At 44.7% G+C, this 15,412-nt stretch overlaps 1 protein-coding gene across 1 annotated transcript in view; it reads right to left on the reverse strand.

Annotated features, from left to right (window-relative positions):
- LOC123413417 (polyubiquitin-like) overlaps positions 1-15,412 on the reverse strand; it is a 95,759-nt gene that overhangs the window by 22,407 nt on the left and 57,940 nt on the right. The gene's annotated exons all lie outside the window — the stretch shown is intronic.

The raw sequence follows: 15,412 nt of genomic DNA on the forward strand, positions 1-15,412 counted from the left end.
TCCCTCCTCTGAGCAACAAGGCAAGCAACCATTTTGATCATCCCGATAAATCCCATGTTCCTGCACCTGCACTTATTTATTGCATTAGGATCAAATGGTTCAAATGCTTTTGCCACGTTAGTTGACCCACTTCCTTTGCATGACCTAACCTTGTCACAGTAAATAGCCGAACCTTGCAACCTAGCATACCTGGTAGTTGCTTGAGCTATGTTGTGCCTTATCCTGCTATGCATGCTATGCTTAGAGTTGTGTATGGTCTGTCATCTGGGAGATGAACAAAATTGTGAGAATGCGTTCGGTAAGCAAAGGTTGTGTGTTGAATCTGATTTGGTAAAGGTACCGGTGAAAGGCTGTGTAGGAGTACATGGCGGGTTGTTTCATTGGAACCGTCCTTAGGAACTGAGTTCCGTGTATGTAATCCAAGCCTAGATACTACCACATGCTGGGCCCTGAAATATGACCCCGCTCGGCCTATTAATCGCTTAGTACTCGGTCCAGGAGTTGCAAGTAGTTTCTGGTATTTATAGTAATGCTGGAGGCCGTGCATGGTGCTGACCTGAGAGGTGGGCCGTGATGCGGTAGGCAGTGGCACGGTGTACCAAGTGGCACCCGGATGGTGGGCTTGGGAACCCTGCCCACATCGTTTGAGGCCGTGGCGGAAACCTCGGCCGGACTTCCGTACGGGTTACTCTCAGATAGGCGATAAACCTGGACTAGGTACTAGTGTGGTTAACGGTCGTGGCCGACTCCCTCGCTGGGCTTCCGCTTGAAGGTTGCCGAGGTGCATGACGTGCACATGGCGATAAGTGGCGAGAGCGTGTGTGACGAAGTACCCCCCTGCAGGGTTATGATCTATTCGAATAGCCGCGTCCGCGGATATGGACTACTTGGAGACATATGTTGTTCATAGATAACTTCAATGACTACTCATAAAATTGCCAAGATAAGCGTGAGTGTCGTGGACGGCATTTCCGTATGGAGACGGAATGATTCCACGATAGTGTATTGTTGTGGTGTTAGTGGACTCGTGTGCGAGAAATCAAGTTGTCAAAATTATTTAAAAAATGCAAGTTGTCTAGCCACGAGTCAAATGCTGGCTTTCCGCATGAAACCCCACCATACCATTTTGATACCTTGCATGAGTAGCTAGTTATCCTAAAGTCTTGTTGAGTACCTTCGTACTCATGTTTGCTTAATAAATGTTGCAGAGGTTGCTAATGACCCCGATGGAGGGTTCTTCGTAGACATCGACGACGACGAGTAGCTGGTGTCCCAGCTACGATCTGGCCCTACGTTGGATCTGTAGTATAGTCAGGCCATGTGCCTTCTAGTTGCCCTGTCTGTACTCAGACAGTTTAAACTCTTCCGCTGGCTTGTAATTGAATGACTGCTATTGTGGGTCGTGAGACCCTTAATGTGTAATATTATGTGTGTGGCTCTTCCGAGCCTCTTAAATAAAGCTTGTATGTTTATGGTTATGTTGTGATGCCATCGATGTATCTATACATATCGGTACGCCATGCATACGTGTGTCGTACTTGATATGTGTGGGGTTCGATTACCTAGTCGTGAACTTTAGTAGCACTCCTTACAAGGAAATGCCCCTTTGTGATCCAACGAGCCTTGGTAGTTCGCTACTGCTCCGGACACATTGGTTGACCGGCATGTGTCCTTCTTGGCTGATGTGTCTGTCCCCTTTTGGGGAAATGTCACGCGATGTAATGGAGTCCTTGTAGCTTGCTACGACTCGTCTACACTCACTGATGACCGACACCTGCTTTGTTGGGTCATGTATGCCTGTCCTTATGCGGTACTGCCACTTTGGTTTATGACTAGACATGTCGATCCGGGTTCTTTGACATTGGAATGCTAGCGACACTATTGCATACGTGAGTCAAAAGACACAAACGGTCCCGGCTAAGGTAAGGCTGCAGCCGTGGAGTTAACCGTGCGTGAGACCGCAAAGGGATGCGATGTGTTACAGGCTGGATTCCTGTGGCTTAGGATCGGGGTCCCGACAGCGTTGGTATCAGAGCCTGATTGACTGTAGGATTACTAAGCCAAACTGGTCGAAGTTGAGTCTAGAATTGCTTTAGTTATATATAAGGGAATTGTTTGTGGAAGGGAACGTAAGACTCATGTTCTCTTCTCAAGTTATTCTATTCTGGTCATCCTCGTCTTTTCTGCGGGAATTAAGGACTAGGTTACTCATCTTCTTCTAGGCTCGTGTTTCTGATCGGTAGATTATAGGACTACTGGTTAAGAGATATTGGGTTTCCGTCATTCCTGGGAAAAAGGAAGTAAGTTTGATGATCAGAGAGTGAAACTTGATAGTTGAGTGGTTACGCTATTCCATTTTGGGTTGTCTCAAAATTTGTTTTTGAACATTTACAGCCGTTATGCTGCCGAATTTTGCATTCGGAGCTCTAATGCTTTTTTGCATTACTCTCTATTTACAGATGCCTGGCCGTCCTTCTCGTCAGGTGGTACGTCTGACCAGGTGCATTGATGTACCGGGTCATACGGCCATGCTGGTCAGGGTGATGTTGGTGTGCGGTTACCACTGGTACCCTGAGTACAGAGTGGAGGAACAGTACCGAGACTTCAACCAGAGCCAGTACATCTGCACTGTTAGGGTATTTCCAGACTACCCTGGAGCTGAGAAGCCAATCCATTGGTCCTATGGGTTGGGGGTCACCGTTGACATGGCAGTACAGGATGCTGCCTATTCAATGCTGACCATTATGAGAGCGAGACATGCACTGCTGCAGAATTCAGAGTTCGGCTATGTTCCGGCCTCTCAGCCTGGTGAAGAGGGATACCTCAGTGGAGTCTATTTTGATTCTTCTATGGAGGATCCATTACTGTAGTCCACCGTTGAGATGCTAGAGAACAGAGACAGGGATGCTCGTGCTCTCCGCATGGAGCTTTATGCTACCCGTGCCCGCCTGTGGACGGCTTTGACACAGCTGGCACCGGTAGTCCAGACAGGGTACGGAGATATGGAGATGTTGAACCCTGTTAGGACCCATCTTCCGGCTCACGTTGACTGGCCAGGCTATAGGAGGAGTCACACCTCTTCGGGGACCCCTCTTACCACTAGTCAGGGGACCAAGGCCACATCTGTGTCCTTATGGATCCCAGGGATCTCAGGCTAGAGTGTTTCCTGATCCGCAGGTTGAGCTTCCAGGTCATGGAGGTAATCTCTATGAGATGTTCTATGCGGATGCCTGAGCTGTGAGCGGAAGGATAGTATGGTAGTAGCCGTACGTTCACAGTCCTGCGTGGCTTGTGAAGTATGCCTGTGATGTGAAATTAATTCCGAAGGCCTAGATAAATAATGTATAGGAAGCTTGTAAGCCTCTGATGAGTAGTTTCATAATTTCAGTAGTTTGTTCTTCGGTTAAGGTTGTACTGAACTATGTAAGGGTGTGTATGAACCATGGTGTATTTATAGCAGTTGCTTGTTACCATGCTGTTCGGATATTCATTTCCGCATTCCGTGGTTCAGTACATTCTTAATCCATAGCTAGTATTGATATGATATTGGCCTAAGCTGTTAGTTTGTTTGTCCGGATGGTGTTCACCCGGTTGAACCGTGCCCCTGGTCATGAGCAAGGCGAGGGTAGTCAAGCGTCGCAGGAAGACCTGCCTCACCCGCCCTCTCTGGCGGAAGTGATGCTTGAGGCTTAGAGAAACAAAAGGGAGACCAACCGACTGCTAGAGCGTATTGAGCAGAATACGGCTCATCAGCCTAGGAACGCTGCAATGTCCCTCAATGACTTTGTGAAGCTGAATCCTCCAAAGTTTCATCATTCCGTCGATCCCCTCGACGCTGATGACTGGCTGTGCAGCATCTCACGCAAGATTCCCTCTGCGAATGTGTCTGAGGCCGACAAGGTGACCTTTGCGGCGTATTTCCTGGAAGGACCCGCCAATCTGTGGTGGGAGAACTTTGAAGCTATGTGTCCCGCTGAACCAGTAGCCACATGGGCAGACTTCAGTGCAGCTTTTCGTCTGCACCATATTCCAGAGGGCCTGATGGACAGAAAGAGAGAGGAGTTCTGTGCCTTCACTCACGGCAAGTTGACCGTGGATGCCTATAGCCGCGAGTTCGGTAACCTCGCCCGCTATGCAACAGAGGAGGTGTCTACTGACGCCAAGAAGCAAGCAAGATTCCGTAAGGGCCTGAGCCGTGAGCTCCGTCGTGATCTGCGCCTCCATGAGTGTGCAAGCTTTCAAGCCTTGGTCAACAAAGCGATCAGTACCGAGACTGGTCATACTGACTTCGAAGCCACAAGGAAGCACTCCCGTGACTTTGGCTCGTCTTCTGGTTCCGCGTTTCCCAAACGCAGGCTGTGGGTTCCGAACAGTTCTGTGCCGCCAAGATATGCTCCGAGGCCATCCTACGTGGCGCCTCAGACGAATCAGGCCAACCCTCCAGCAAAAGCTTATGGTGGTCCAGCTAGCAATGCTGCACCACGTGCAAACCAAGTGATATGCTACAAGTGTGGAGAACCCGGGCACTATTCCCGTGAGTGTCCTCAGAATGTGGGTGCCAAGCAACCTGGAAAGTCCGTCGGCCAAGCCAAGTCGGGCAAAGCTTACTATGTGAAGCCAACTCCTGCAGGTGGCCGTGTGAACTATGTGTCAGCAGAAGAAGCTGCAGAGGATCCCGACGTCATGCTGGGTACGCTTCTTGTTAATCATCACCCAGCGTCCGTTCTCTTTGACACTGGGTCTTCTCATTCCTTCATTTCAAAAAGTTATGCACAGTTGCATAACATGTCTTTTTGTGATATGCCAATCCCATTGGTTGTCCAAACCCCTGGTAGTAAATGGCAAACCTCTAGGATAACCTATGACAATGAAATTCTAGTAGACAGGCTAGTTTTTCTAGCCTCATTGATCGCATTGAAATCTTCGGATATAAATATCATCTTGGGCATGGACTGGATGTCAGCTCACTATGCCAAGATTGATACCCATTCTAGAAATGTTCAGCTTACCCATCCCTCGGGTGAGATAGTAAATGTCTCTACTCGAGTTGCCAAATGCCAACTCTATTCCCTAAATGCCAACCCCCTTCCGGAACTTGAAGACATTCCGGTAGTCCGTGACTTTCCGGATGTTTTTCCAGAGGAACTGCCAGGAATTCCACCTGACAGAGATGTGGAGTTTGTGATAGATCTTGTTCTGGGAACTGTCCCAATAGCCAGAAGACCATATAAAATGGGACCCCTGGAGCTAGCCAAACTTAAGAAGCAATTAGATGAGGCCTTGAACAAAGGTTTCATTCGTCCTAGCTCTTCTCCTTGGGCTTGCCCCGTCCTCTTCATCAAGAAGAAAGACGGAACGGATCGGATGGTTGTAGATTACCGACCAGTTAATCTGGTCACCATAAAGAACAAGTATCTGCTCTCCAGGATCAACGATCTGTACGATCAGCTCGCTGGATCCTCAGCCTTCTCCAAAATGGATTTGAGGTTGGGATACCATCAAATCAAGATCAAGAATGGGGACATTCCAAAAACGGCTTTTGTTACTCGTTATGGCCAATACGAGTACACCGTCATGTCCTTCGGTTTAACCAATGCCCCAGCCACCTTCTCTCGACTGATGAATTCAATCTTCATGGAGTATTTGGATAAATTCGTCGTGGTATACCTCGATGATATTCTCATTTACTCGAAGAACAAACAAGAACATGCCGAGCATCTAAGGCTGGTATTGATGAAACTTCGAGAGCATCGCCTTTATGCCAAGTTTTCAAAATGTGAATTCTGGTTACCAGAAGTGACCTATCTGGGTCACGTAATCTCTGGTAAGGGTATTGCTGTCAATCCCGAGAGAGTTCAAGATGTCCTTGATTGGACTCAACCTGAATCGGTTAAGCAAGTTAGGAGTTTTCTTTGTCTAGCGAGCTATTGTCGCCGCTTCGTCGAGAATTTCTCCAAGGTTGCAAAGCCTCTAACTGAACTCCTCAAGAAGGATAAAAAGTTCGAGTGGACACCACAGTGTGAGCATAGTTTTCAGGAACTGAAAAGACGCCTGACTTCCGCACCTGTGTTGCTACCACCAGATTTTTCTAAGGACTTTGTTATCTATTGCGACGCCTCGCGACAAGGATTAGGTTGCATTCTCATGCAAGATCGTCATGTGATCGCATACGCATCTCGACAGTTGCGTCCACATGAGGCTAATTATCCCACACATGACCTTGAGCTTGCAGCTGTGGTCCATGCACTAAAAACCTGGCGACATTACCTTTTGGGTAATCGTTGCGAAATATTCACTGATCACCAAAGTCTGAAATATATCTTCACCCTACCGGATTTGAATCTCAGGCAAAGACGGTGGGTTGAGTTGATCTCGGATTACGACTTAGGGATAACTTACACCCCGGGGAAGGCCAATGTTATGGCCGATGCACTAAGTCGTAAATCTTATTGTAACAATTTGATGCTACAACAAGGTCAACCACATCTCCATGAGGACTTCCGGAAGTTGAATCTTCACATTGTTCCTCAAGGATTCCTTTCTACCCTGGTGGCGAAGCCTACTCTTAAGGATCAAATTATAGATGGCCAAAAGCATGACAAGGGTATATCACGGATCAAGGAGAATATTTTTAGCGAAAACGCTAAAGAATTTTGCATGAACGATCAAGTTGTTTTGTTCTTCCAGAATCGTCTAGTGGTTCCTAAGAACCCACATCTAAGGCAGTTAATCCTTAAGGAGGCTCATGATTCTCCTCTCACCATTCATCCCGGTAGTACTAAGATGTATCAGGACCTACGCCAGAGGTTCTGGTGGACTAGGATGAAGAGGGAAATTGTTGAGTTCATTGCTAACTGCGACATTTGTCGTCGAGTTAAGGCAGAACATCAAAGGCCTGCTGGCACCCTTCAACCTCTAGCTATTCCTGAATGGAAATGGAATAAAGTTAGCATGGATTTCATTACCGGATTTCCCAAGACCAAGAAAGGAAATAATGCTATCTTTGTGGTCATTGACCGTCTTTCCAAAGTGGCTCATTTTCTTCTCGTTCGTGAGAGTATAATAGCTAGCCAGCTAGCAGAGTTATATATCTCCCGAATAGTGTCTCTTCATGGTGTTCCCCTGGAGATTAACTCGGACCATGGGAGTATCTTTACTTCTCGCTTCTGGGAAAGTTTTCAGAATGCCATGGGGACTCACTTATCTTTTAGCACTGCTTTCCATCCCCAATCAAGTGGTCAAGTAGAAAGAGTGAATCAAATCCTAGAAGATATGCTCCGAGCTTGTGTTATATCGTTCGGTATGAATTGGGAGAAGTGCCTTCCATTCGCCGAATTCGCTTATAACAATAGTTATCAATCAAGCTTGGGCAAGGCCCCTTTTGAAGTTCTCTATGGACGAAGATGTCGAACACCTCTTAATTGGTCAGAAACCGGAGAGAGGCAACTCTTTGGCCCGGATATGATCCGGGATGCAGAAGAGCAGGTTCGCATTATTCGTGAAAAATTGAAAACAGCCCAGTCTCATCAAAAGAGCCAACATGATCGTCATCATAAGGCTGTGACCTTTGAAGTTGACGAGAAGGCTTACCTTCGGGTTACACCTTTGAAGGGTACCCATCGTTTCGGTATCAAGGGCAAGTTGGCTCCTTGTTACATTGGTCCTTTTCGCATTCTTGCCAAACGAGGAGAAGTTGCCTACCAGTTGGAACTTCCTCCACATCTTTCCAAGGTTCATGATGTTTTCCACGTCTCGCAACTCAGGCGTTGCTTTTCGGATCCTATCCGTGAAGTGGACCACGAAACGCTTGATCTCCAAGATAACCTTTCATACCGAGAATACCCCGTGCGTATTCTTGATCAAGCTGAGCGTACCACTCGACGTCGAAACCTCAAGTTTCTTAAAGTTCAATGGTCAAATCATTCTGAAAAGGAGGCAACGTGGGAAAGAGAGGATCGTCTCCGACTTGAGTATCCTGCGTTATTCCCGACGACTTCTAAATCTCGGGACGAGATTCTTTTGAGTGGGGGTGAGTTGTCACATCCCTGACACCTTAAGCAAGTTAGTCTTGTGCTCATGTCTTCTTTGCATTTGCATCTAAGAATTTTCAACAAGATCAAAGAAAGAGGTGAAGGAAAACTCAAACCTAGCCACTTCTTTAAATAAAGGAAATCTCAAACTAGTTAAAATCAATGAATCCAAAATGGCGTCAAGAAAAGTCCAACTTTCTGATAAATCATGAAAGTAAATGAGCAATGAAGAATACCATTTTCTTGACACTTTAAGTATTTTAAATAAATGCAAAAAGCTACTGGTTTCAAGTTTTAAATTTGAAATCGGAAACTTTAAATTTTCAAAAAGTTGAAAACTTTGGAAATAGTTGGAAATATTCCAACAAATATTCTAGGGTGCTTAACATAGATTTTAAAATTTATTTGGGGGTTGAAATAAATAGAAAATCAGTGAAATAGAAAAACAGAAACAAAAACAGAAAAAAAGGAAAAGAAGTTACCTGTCGCTCACCTGGCCCGGCCCATCTCAACTCCTGTCGTCTTCCTTCCCCGCCAGTGGGCAGCAGGAGGTGGCCGCCGCGTTCTCCGGCGCGGTCACGCACCTGTGAGCATGCCTGGCCGCCGCCTCGCACTGGCAAGGCCGGGGATAAGCCCCCCAAGGCCGCCCCTATCCATTCCCAACGCCAGTTCTCCCCCTCCTCTCGGATGTCTCCTCCCCCCTTCTACTGCCATTGGAGCCCGAGCAGAGCTCGAGCTCGTCGTCGTTCTAGCCGACCTTCCTTCCTTCTGAGCCGCGCATTAGCTCCGCCGCAACCCCCTGAAGCTTCCTAGCCACGAGCCCGACGCCCAGAGACACTCACATGTGGGTCCAGTAAGATTAATCCGTTAATTAAGTTTAATCTCAAACTAAAATTGACCAGAGTCACTGACCAGTGGGTCCCACTGGTCAGGTTTGACTTTCAACGGCCAGATGGACCTGCTGATGTCATGCTGATGCAGTAAAAGTATTTTCCAGTATAAAAATAATTCCAGAAATGTTTAAAACTTCAAAAATTCATAGAAATTAATCTGTAATTCCAATGAAAATAATTTATATATGAAAAAGTATCAGAAAAATTCAAGGAGTCTGAATATGCTATTTTAAATCATGTTTGAAAAAGTTACAGAACCCAAACATGTAGATTAATGAATAAGTCAATTCTTATAATTACTTTATAAATGGAATTTGGAAAATATTCAAATTTCATTATGAAATGACATGATCACACACTGTCCTAATTACAAATCAGTACCTTAACATGACATCTCATGCATGTTAACATCAAGTTGATCTGAGCATCAGGTCGAATCAATTAAATCGGTATCCGAGAATACCTCGTTTGAATTGATATTTGAATGTGATTCAAATCAATTTCAAACCTAATACATGTTGATTATATTAGTTTATCACCTTGCATTCTCATGCCATGCTCATGCATCATCTTGTTTGCATATGATTGTTATTGATTGTTGCCATTCATTTCGGTAGGCTCCGCACCCCCGGATTCCACCGAATATCCGTCTGACGGATATTGTCCCTCCTCTGAGCAACAAGGCAAGCAACCATTTTGATCATCCCGATAAATCCCATGTTCCTGCTCCTGCACTTATTTATTGCATTAGGATCAAATGCTTCAAATGCTTTTGCCACCTTAGTTGACCCACTTCCTTTGCATGACCTAACCTTGTCACAGTAAATAGCCGAACCTTGCAACCTAGCATACCTGGTAGTTGCTTGAGCTATGTTGTGCCTTATCCTGCTATGCATGCTATGCTTAGAGTTGTGTATGGTCTGTCATCTGGGAGATGAACAGAATTGTGAGAATGCGTTCGGTAAGCAAAGGTTGTGTGTTGAATCTAATTTGGTAAAGGTACCGGTGAAAGGCTGTGTAGGAGTACATGGCGGGTTGTTTCATTGGAACCGTCTTTAGGAACTGAGTTCCGTGTATGTAATCCAAGACTAGATACTACCACATGCTGGGCCCTGAAATATGACCCCGCTCGGCCTATTAATCGCTTAGTACTCGGTCCAGGAGTTGCAAGTAGTTTCTGGTGTTTATAGTAATGCTGGAGGCCGTGCATGGTGCTGACCTGAGAGGTGGGCCGTGATGCGGTAGGCAGTGGCACGGTGTACCAAGTGGCACCCGGATGTTGGGCTTGGGAACCCTGCGCACATCGTTTGAGGCCGTGGCGGAAACCTCGGCTGGACTTCCGTACGGGTTACTCTGAGATAGGCGATAAACCTGGACTAGGTACTAGTGTGGTTAACGGTCGTGGCCGACTCCCTCGCTGGGCTTCCGCTTGAAGGTTGCCGAGGTGCATGACGTGCACATGGCGATAAGTGGCAAGAGCGTGTGTGACGAAGTACCCCCCTGCAGGGTTATGATCTATTCGAATAGCCGCGTCCGCGGATATGGACTACTTGGAGACATATGTTGTTCATAGATAACTTCAATGACTACTCATAAAATTGCCAAGATAAGCGTGAGTGTCGTGGACGGCATTTCCGTATGAAGACGGAATGATTCCACGATAGTGTATTGTTGTGGTGTTAGTGGACTCGTGTGCGAGAAATCAAGTTGTCAAAATTATTTAAAAAATGCAAGTTGTCTAGCCACGAGTCAAATGCTGGATTTCCGCATGAAACCCCACCATACCCTTTTGATACCTTGCATGAGTAGCTAGTTATCCTAAAGTCCTGCTGAGTACCTTCGTACTCATGTTTGCTTAATAAATGTTGCAGAGGTTGCTAATGACCCTGATGGAGGGTTCTTTGTAGACATCGACGACGACGAGTAGCTGGTGTCCCAGCTACGATCTGGCCCTACGTTGGATCTGTATTATAGTCAGGCCATGTGCCTTCTAGTTGCCCTGTCTGTACTCAGACAGTTTAAACTCTTCCGCTGGCTTGTAACTGAATGACTGCTATTATGGGTCGTGAGACCCTTAATGTGTAATATTATGTGTGTGGCTCTTCCGAGCCTCTTAAATAAAGCTTGTATGTTTATGGTTATGTTGTGATGCCATCGATGTATCTATACATATCGGTACGCCATGTGTACGTGTGTCGTACTTGATATGTGTGGGGTTCGATTACCTAGTCGTGAACTTTAGTAGCACTCCTTACAAGGAAATGCCCCTTTGTGATCCAACGAGCCTTGGTAGTTCGCTACTGCTCCGGACACATTGGTTGACCGGCATGTGTCCTTCTTGGCTGTTGTGTCTGTCCCCTTTTGGGGAAATGTCACATGATGTAATGGAGTCCTTGTAGCTTGCTACGACTCGTCTACACTCGCTGATGACCGACACCTGCTTTGTTGGGTCATGTATGCTTGTCCTTGTGCGGTACTGCCACTTTGGTTTATGACTAGACATGTCGATCCGGGTTCTTTGAGATTGGAATGCTAGCGACACTATTGCATACGTGAGTCAAAAGATGCAAACGGTCCCGGCTAAGGTAAGGCTGCAGCCGTGGAGTTAACCGTGCGTGAGACCGCAAAGGGATGCGATGTGTTACAGGCTGGATTCCTATGGCTTAGGATCGGGGTCCCGACAACACCATGGCAATTCTGCTGAAAAAAACGTTAGTCCGGGTTAGTTCCATTCAAATCATGCAAATTAGAGTCCAAAATAAGGGCAAAAGAGTTCGGAAAAGTAGATACGACGGAGACGTATCACTAGCGATATGGCAAGAGCATCTGCAAGCACAAAATAAATTTAAAAACAACCCTGTGGCTCCTGCCGGTTGTCGTAGCATCGACGTGCAAGTCGATATTTAACTATTGCAACATGATCATCTCGTACATCCAATATATCATATCATGTCATTGGCCATAACACATCACAAGCATACCCTGCAAAAACAAGGTAGATGTCCTCTAATTTGTTGTTGCATGTTTTACGTGGCTGCTATGGGTATCTAGTACGATTGCATCTTACTTACGTAAAACCACAACGGTGATATGCTAGTTGCTATTTAACCTTCTCCAAGGACCGCCTCGGTCAAATCCAATTCAACTAAAGTTGAAGAAACAGACACCTCCAGTCATCTTTATGGAACAAGTTGCATGTCAGTCGATGAAACCGGTCTCTTGTAAGCGTACGAGTAAAGTTGGTCCGGGGCACTTCAATCCAATAATGCCGTTGAATCAAGAAAAGACTAAGGAGGGCAGCAAATTGAACATCAACCCCCACAAACTCTTTTGTGTTCTACTCGAGATATCATCTACGCATGAACCTAGCTCATGATGCCACTGTTGGGGAAACAAAAATTTTCCTACGCGCACGCAATACCTATGCATGGTGATGATCATCTACGAGAGGGGAGAATGAATCTACATACCCTTGTAGATCGCTAAGCAAAAGTGTATATAACGCGGCTGATATAGTGGAACATCTTCGCGATCCAAATCGTAGCCCGTCCCACGATCTCATCACGATCCGTTTCGCGATCCCATCACGATCCATCCCGATCTAGTGCCGAACGGACGGCACCTCCGCGTTCAACACACGTACAGCTCGATGAAAATCCCCGCCTTCTTGATCTATCAAGAGGGGCGGAGAGGTAGATGGGTGGCACGTTGGCGGGAGACTATCTTGACTTGATCTTCCCCGACAACGACGCGAGAAATTCCTTTTGATGTCTGCTAGAACTACGTCACTATTTCCTCAAAGAGGAAGGGATAATGTAGTATAGCGACGGTAGGTATTTCCCTCAGTGATGAGACCAAGGTTATCGAACCATTAGGAGAACCTCCTCACACCACGTAAACATCACCTGCACCAAAAAGTTCAAAAGTATAGAGTTAATCGTCTCTCTGGGCAGCCGATGATGCAGTTTTGCAAAATCACCCTTCTGTTTTTTCGTAATCAACCCAGTGGTAAAAAAACCTGCATCGGGCGGGCCAAGGCAGCAGGCAGCCACCACTCCTCCCGAGCCACCGACTCGGGAGATCCTCACCGACGGGGGTCACCGGCGTCGAGGTGGGTCTCTCCCGGCCATGTCTGCGACCACGCTCTCCTTCACCATCCTGCGACCATGCTCGTGGCTGCCTGAAGTGTCGGCCTTGGCGGCAAGATGGTTGATTTGCTACTGTCTGTCACTGTCAGGCCACTGATGGAAACGAGCTCTACGCAGGCACCAAGGAGACGGTGAAGAACGCGCTGTCGCTGTGGGGGCGGAAGGTCGGCGAGGCGACCCGGAAGGCCGAGGACCTGTCGCGCAACACATGGCAGCACCGTGGGTTATACTGAACCCATTACAGGAATGGGTTCACGTTCGTGGCTGAATTAGATTAATTAACACGTAGAGTAGAGGGTTGGTTGACGATTGTGTGGCCGATCTGCTGCAGTTCGGACGACGCCTAGCATCACGGAGGCGGCCGTGGGGAGGATCACGCAGGGGACCAAGGTCCTGGCCGAGGGCGGTCACGACGATCTTCCAGCATGCCTTCTACTCCTAATCTTTACCTATTAATAAAGCACCTATTGCTTCTATGGTACGTCATGGAAATTGCCCCTGAAATTTACATAAATTACTCACCATGCCACCGGTAAGTAATAGAAAACGTTTCACAAAGCGAAAAATCTCGGACTGGGCCGGCCTATGTAAAAATCTCATATATTACGCTCTGCACCCTCGGAGAATATCCAGCACACCGTATGGGCCGGCCCATGCACACGCGCCAGTTTTTTTAGTTCCGTTTATTTATTTATCTTCAGTTCCATTTTATTTTTCTATTTTAAATAATTTAGAACTTCAAATAACCTTTAAACTTTTAATAAACTTACAATTTTAAATCAACATATTTAAGAAATAAAATGTTTGTGACCTCAAAAACTGCTTGGAGTTTTTGTAAAAAATGTTCGCTTATACAATAAAATGTTTGCAAGTTTGAAAACATGTTTGTAAAATAAGAAAAGTCCATGATTTGAAATCAAACCCATGTCTTAAAAATTATTAAAAGCATTTAAAAGATGATTTCTATTTCAAAATATGTTAATGCATTTAAAAAATATCCTAAAATTTTAAAAATAACTAATGCCTGTTTGATAGTTTCCTTTTTTATTTAATTTTTTCTGTTCCATTTTTGTTTACTTCTAATTTAAATATTTTAGAATTACAAAAGCATTTGCATATTAAAAAATAGGAATTTTTAATTAAAATGTTGACGAAAACATAAAATGTTTGTGGATTCAAAAAAGGCGCCGGATTTTTATATATTTTTTTGCAAATTCCAAAACAATGTCCGTGAATTTAATAAATATATTGATGACTTATAAAAATGTTTGTTTATTCACAAAAACTTCATGCATTTCAAAAAGTTTGTGAATTTAAAGTAAAATCCTCCAAAATCAAAAAATATGTTCATCTTTTCTAGAATTGGTCGCCAATTCAAAAGAAAATATTTAAACCCGTTTGAAATATAAAAAATATTCATGATTTTTAGTAAATGTTTGTAAATTGTAAAAAATGATCTCGATTTTAAGATTCTTCTCATATTTGTAAAATTGTTCATGAAAGATCTAATGTATTTAGTTAAACATTAATGCTTCTAAGTCTTTGTGAAAATATACCCGTGTAATTTTTGAAGAATTAACTGTTGGATGGATCAGATTATTATTGTATGTTTTCTAAAAAAAAATCTTGAAATTAAGAATAATTCTTTGAGTTACCAAGATTTTTGACAACCATGATATTTTTTTTTGAAAATGTAAAGATTGCTTCAACTTGTGAATAAATTTAAAAGTTGAAATATTTTCTTCCATTTCTGCACAAAATTTCAAATCAAGCGATGATGTGTGAACATAATGTGGTCATCATCATTGAAGATTATGGTTTTTTTCTCCCGTTGCAACGCACGGGCCATTTTGCTAGTAATAATAAAGCACGGAGTGCTTCTGTCGTACGTTAAAAATATTACCTCCGAAGTTGATCTAAATTACCCACTATACCATCCAAAAGTGAAGAAAACGAATCAACTTTTTTCCCTGTGAAATTCACTGTCCATTACGACTCTTAAAGACTGAGACCCTGATCTACCAAGACCAGGTATTAGGCGTATTGGTTCGAGCACCTCTTCTGCACCCAGTTGAGCTGGGGTTGATCCCTTTTCTTACAATTTCTTCTCCCTCTTTTTTTTCTATCTTTAATACAGCATGCACCTCCTTTGTCCGAGCACCGGTTCATGAGCCCACCCATATTTTATTTTTTCAATTTGATTTTTCTTTATAAATTGAATCGGGATTTTTCAGAAAGCCAAATTTTAAAAGTTGCGAAATTTTGAAAAAAAATCATGACATCGTAAATTGTTCTATAATACAAAAAATGCTTTGGAAAATCATAAAATGTTTACGGATTC

The sequence above is a fragment of the Hordeum vulgare genome, chromosome 7H (assembly GCF_904849725.1).
Source record: "Hordeum vulgare subsp. vulgare chromosome 7H, MorexV3_pseudomolecules_assembly, whole genome shotgun sequence".
Taxonomy (NCBI): domain Eukaryota; kingdom Viridiplantae; phylum Streptophyta; class Magnoliopsida; order Poales; family Poaceae; genus Hordeum; species Hordeum vulgare.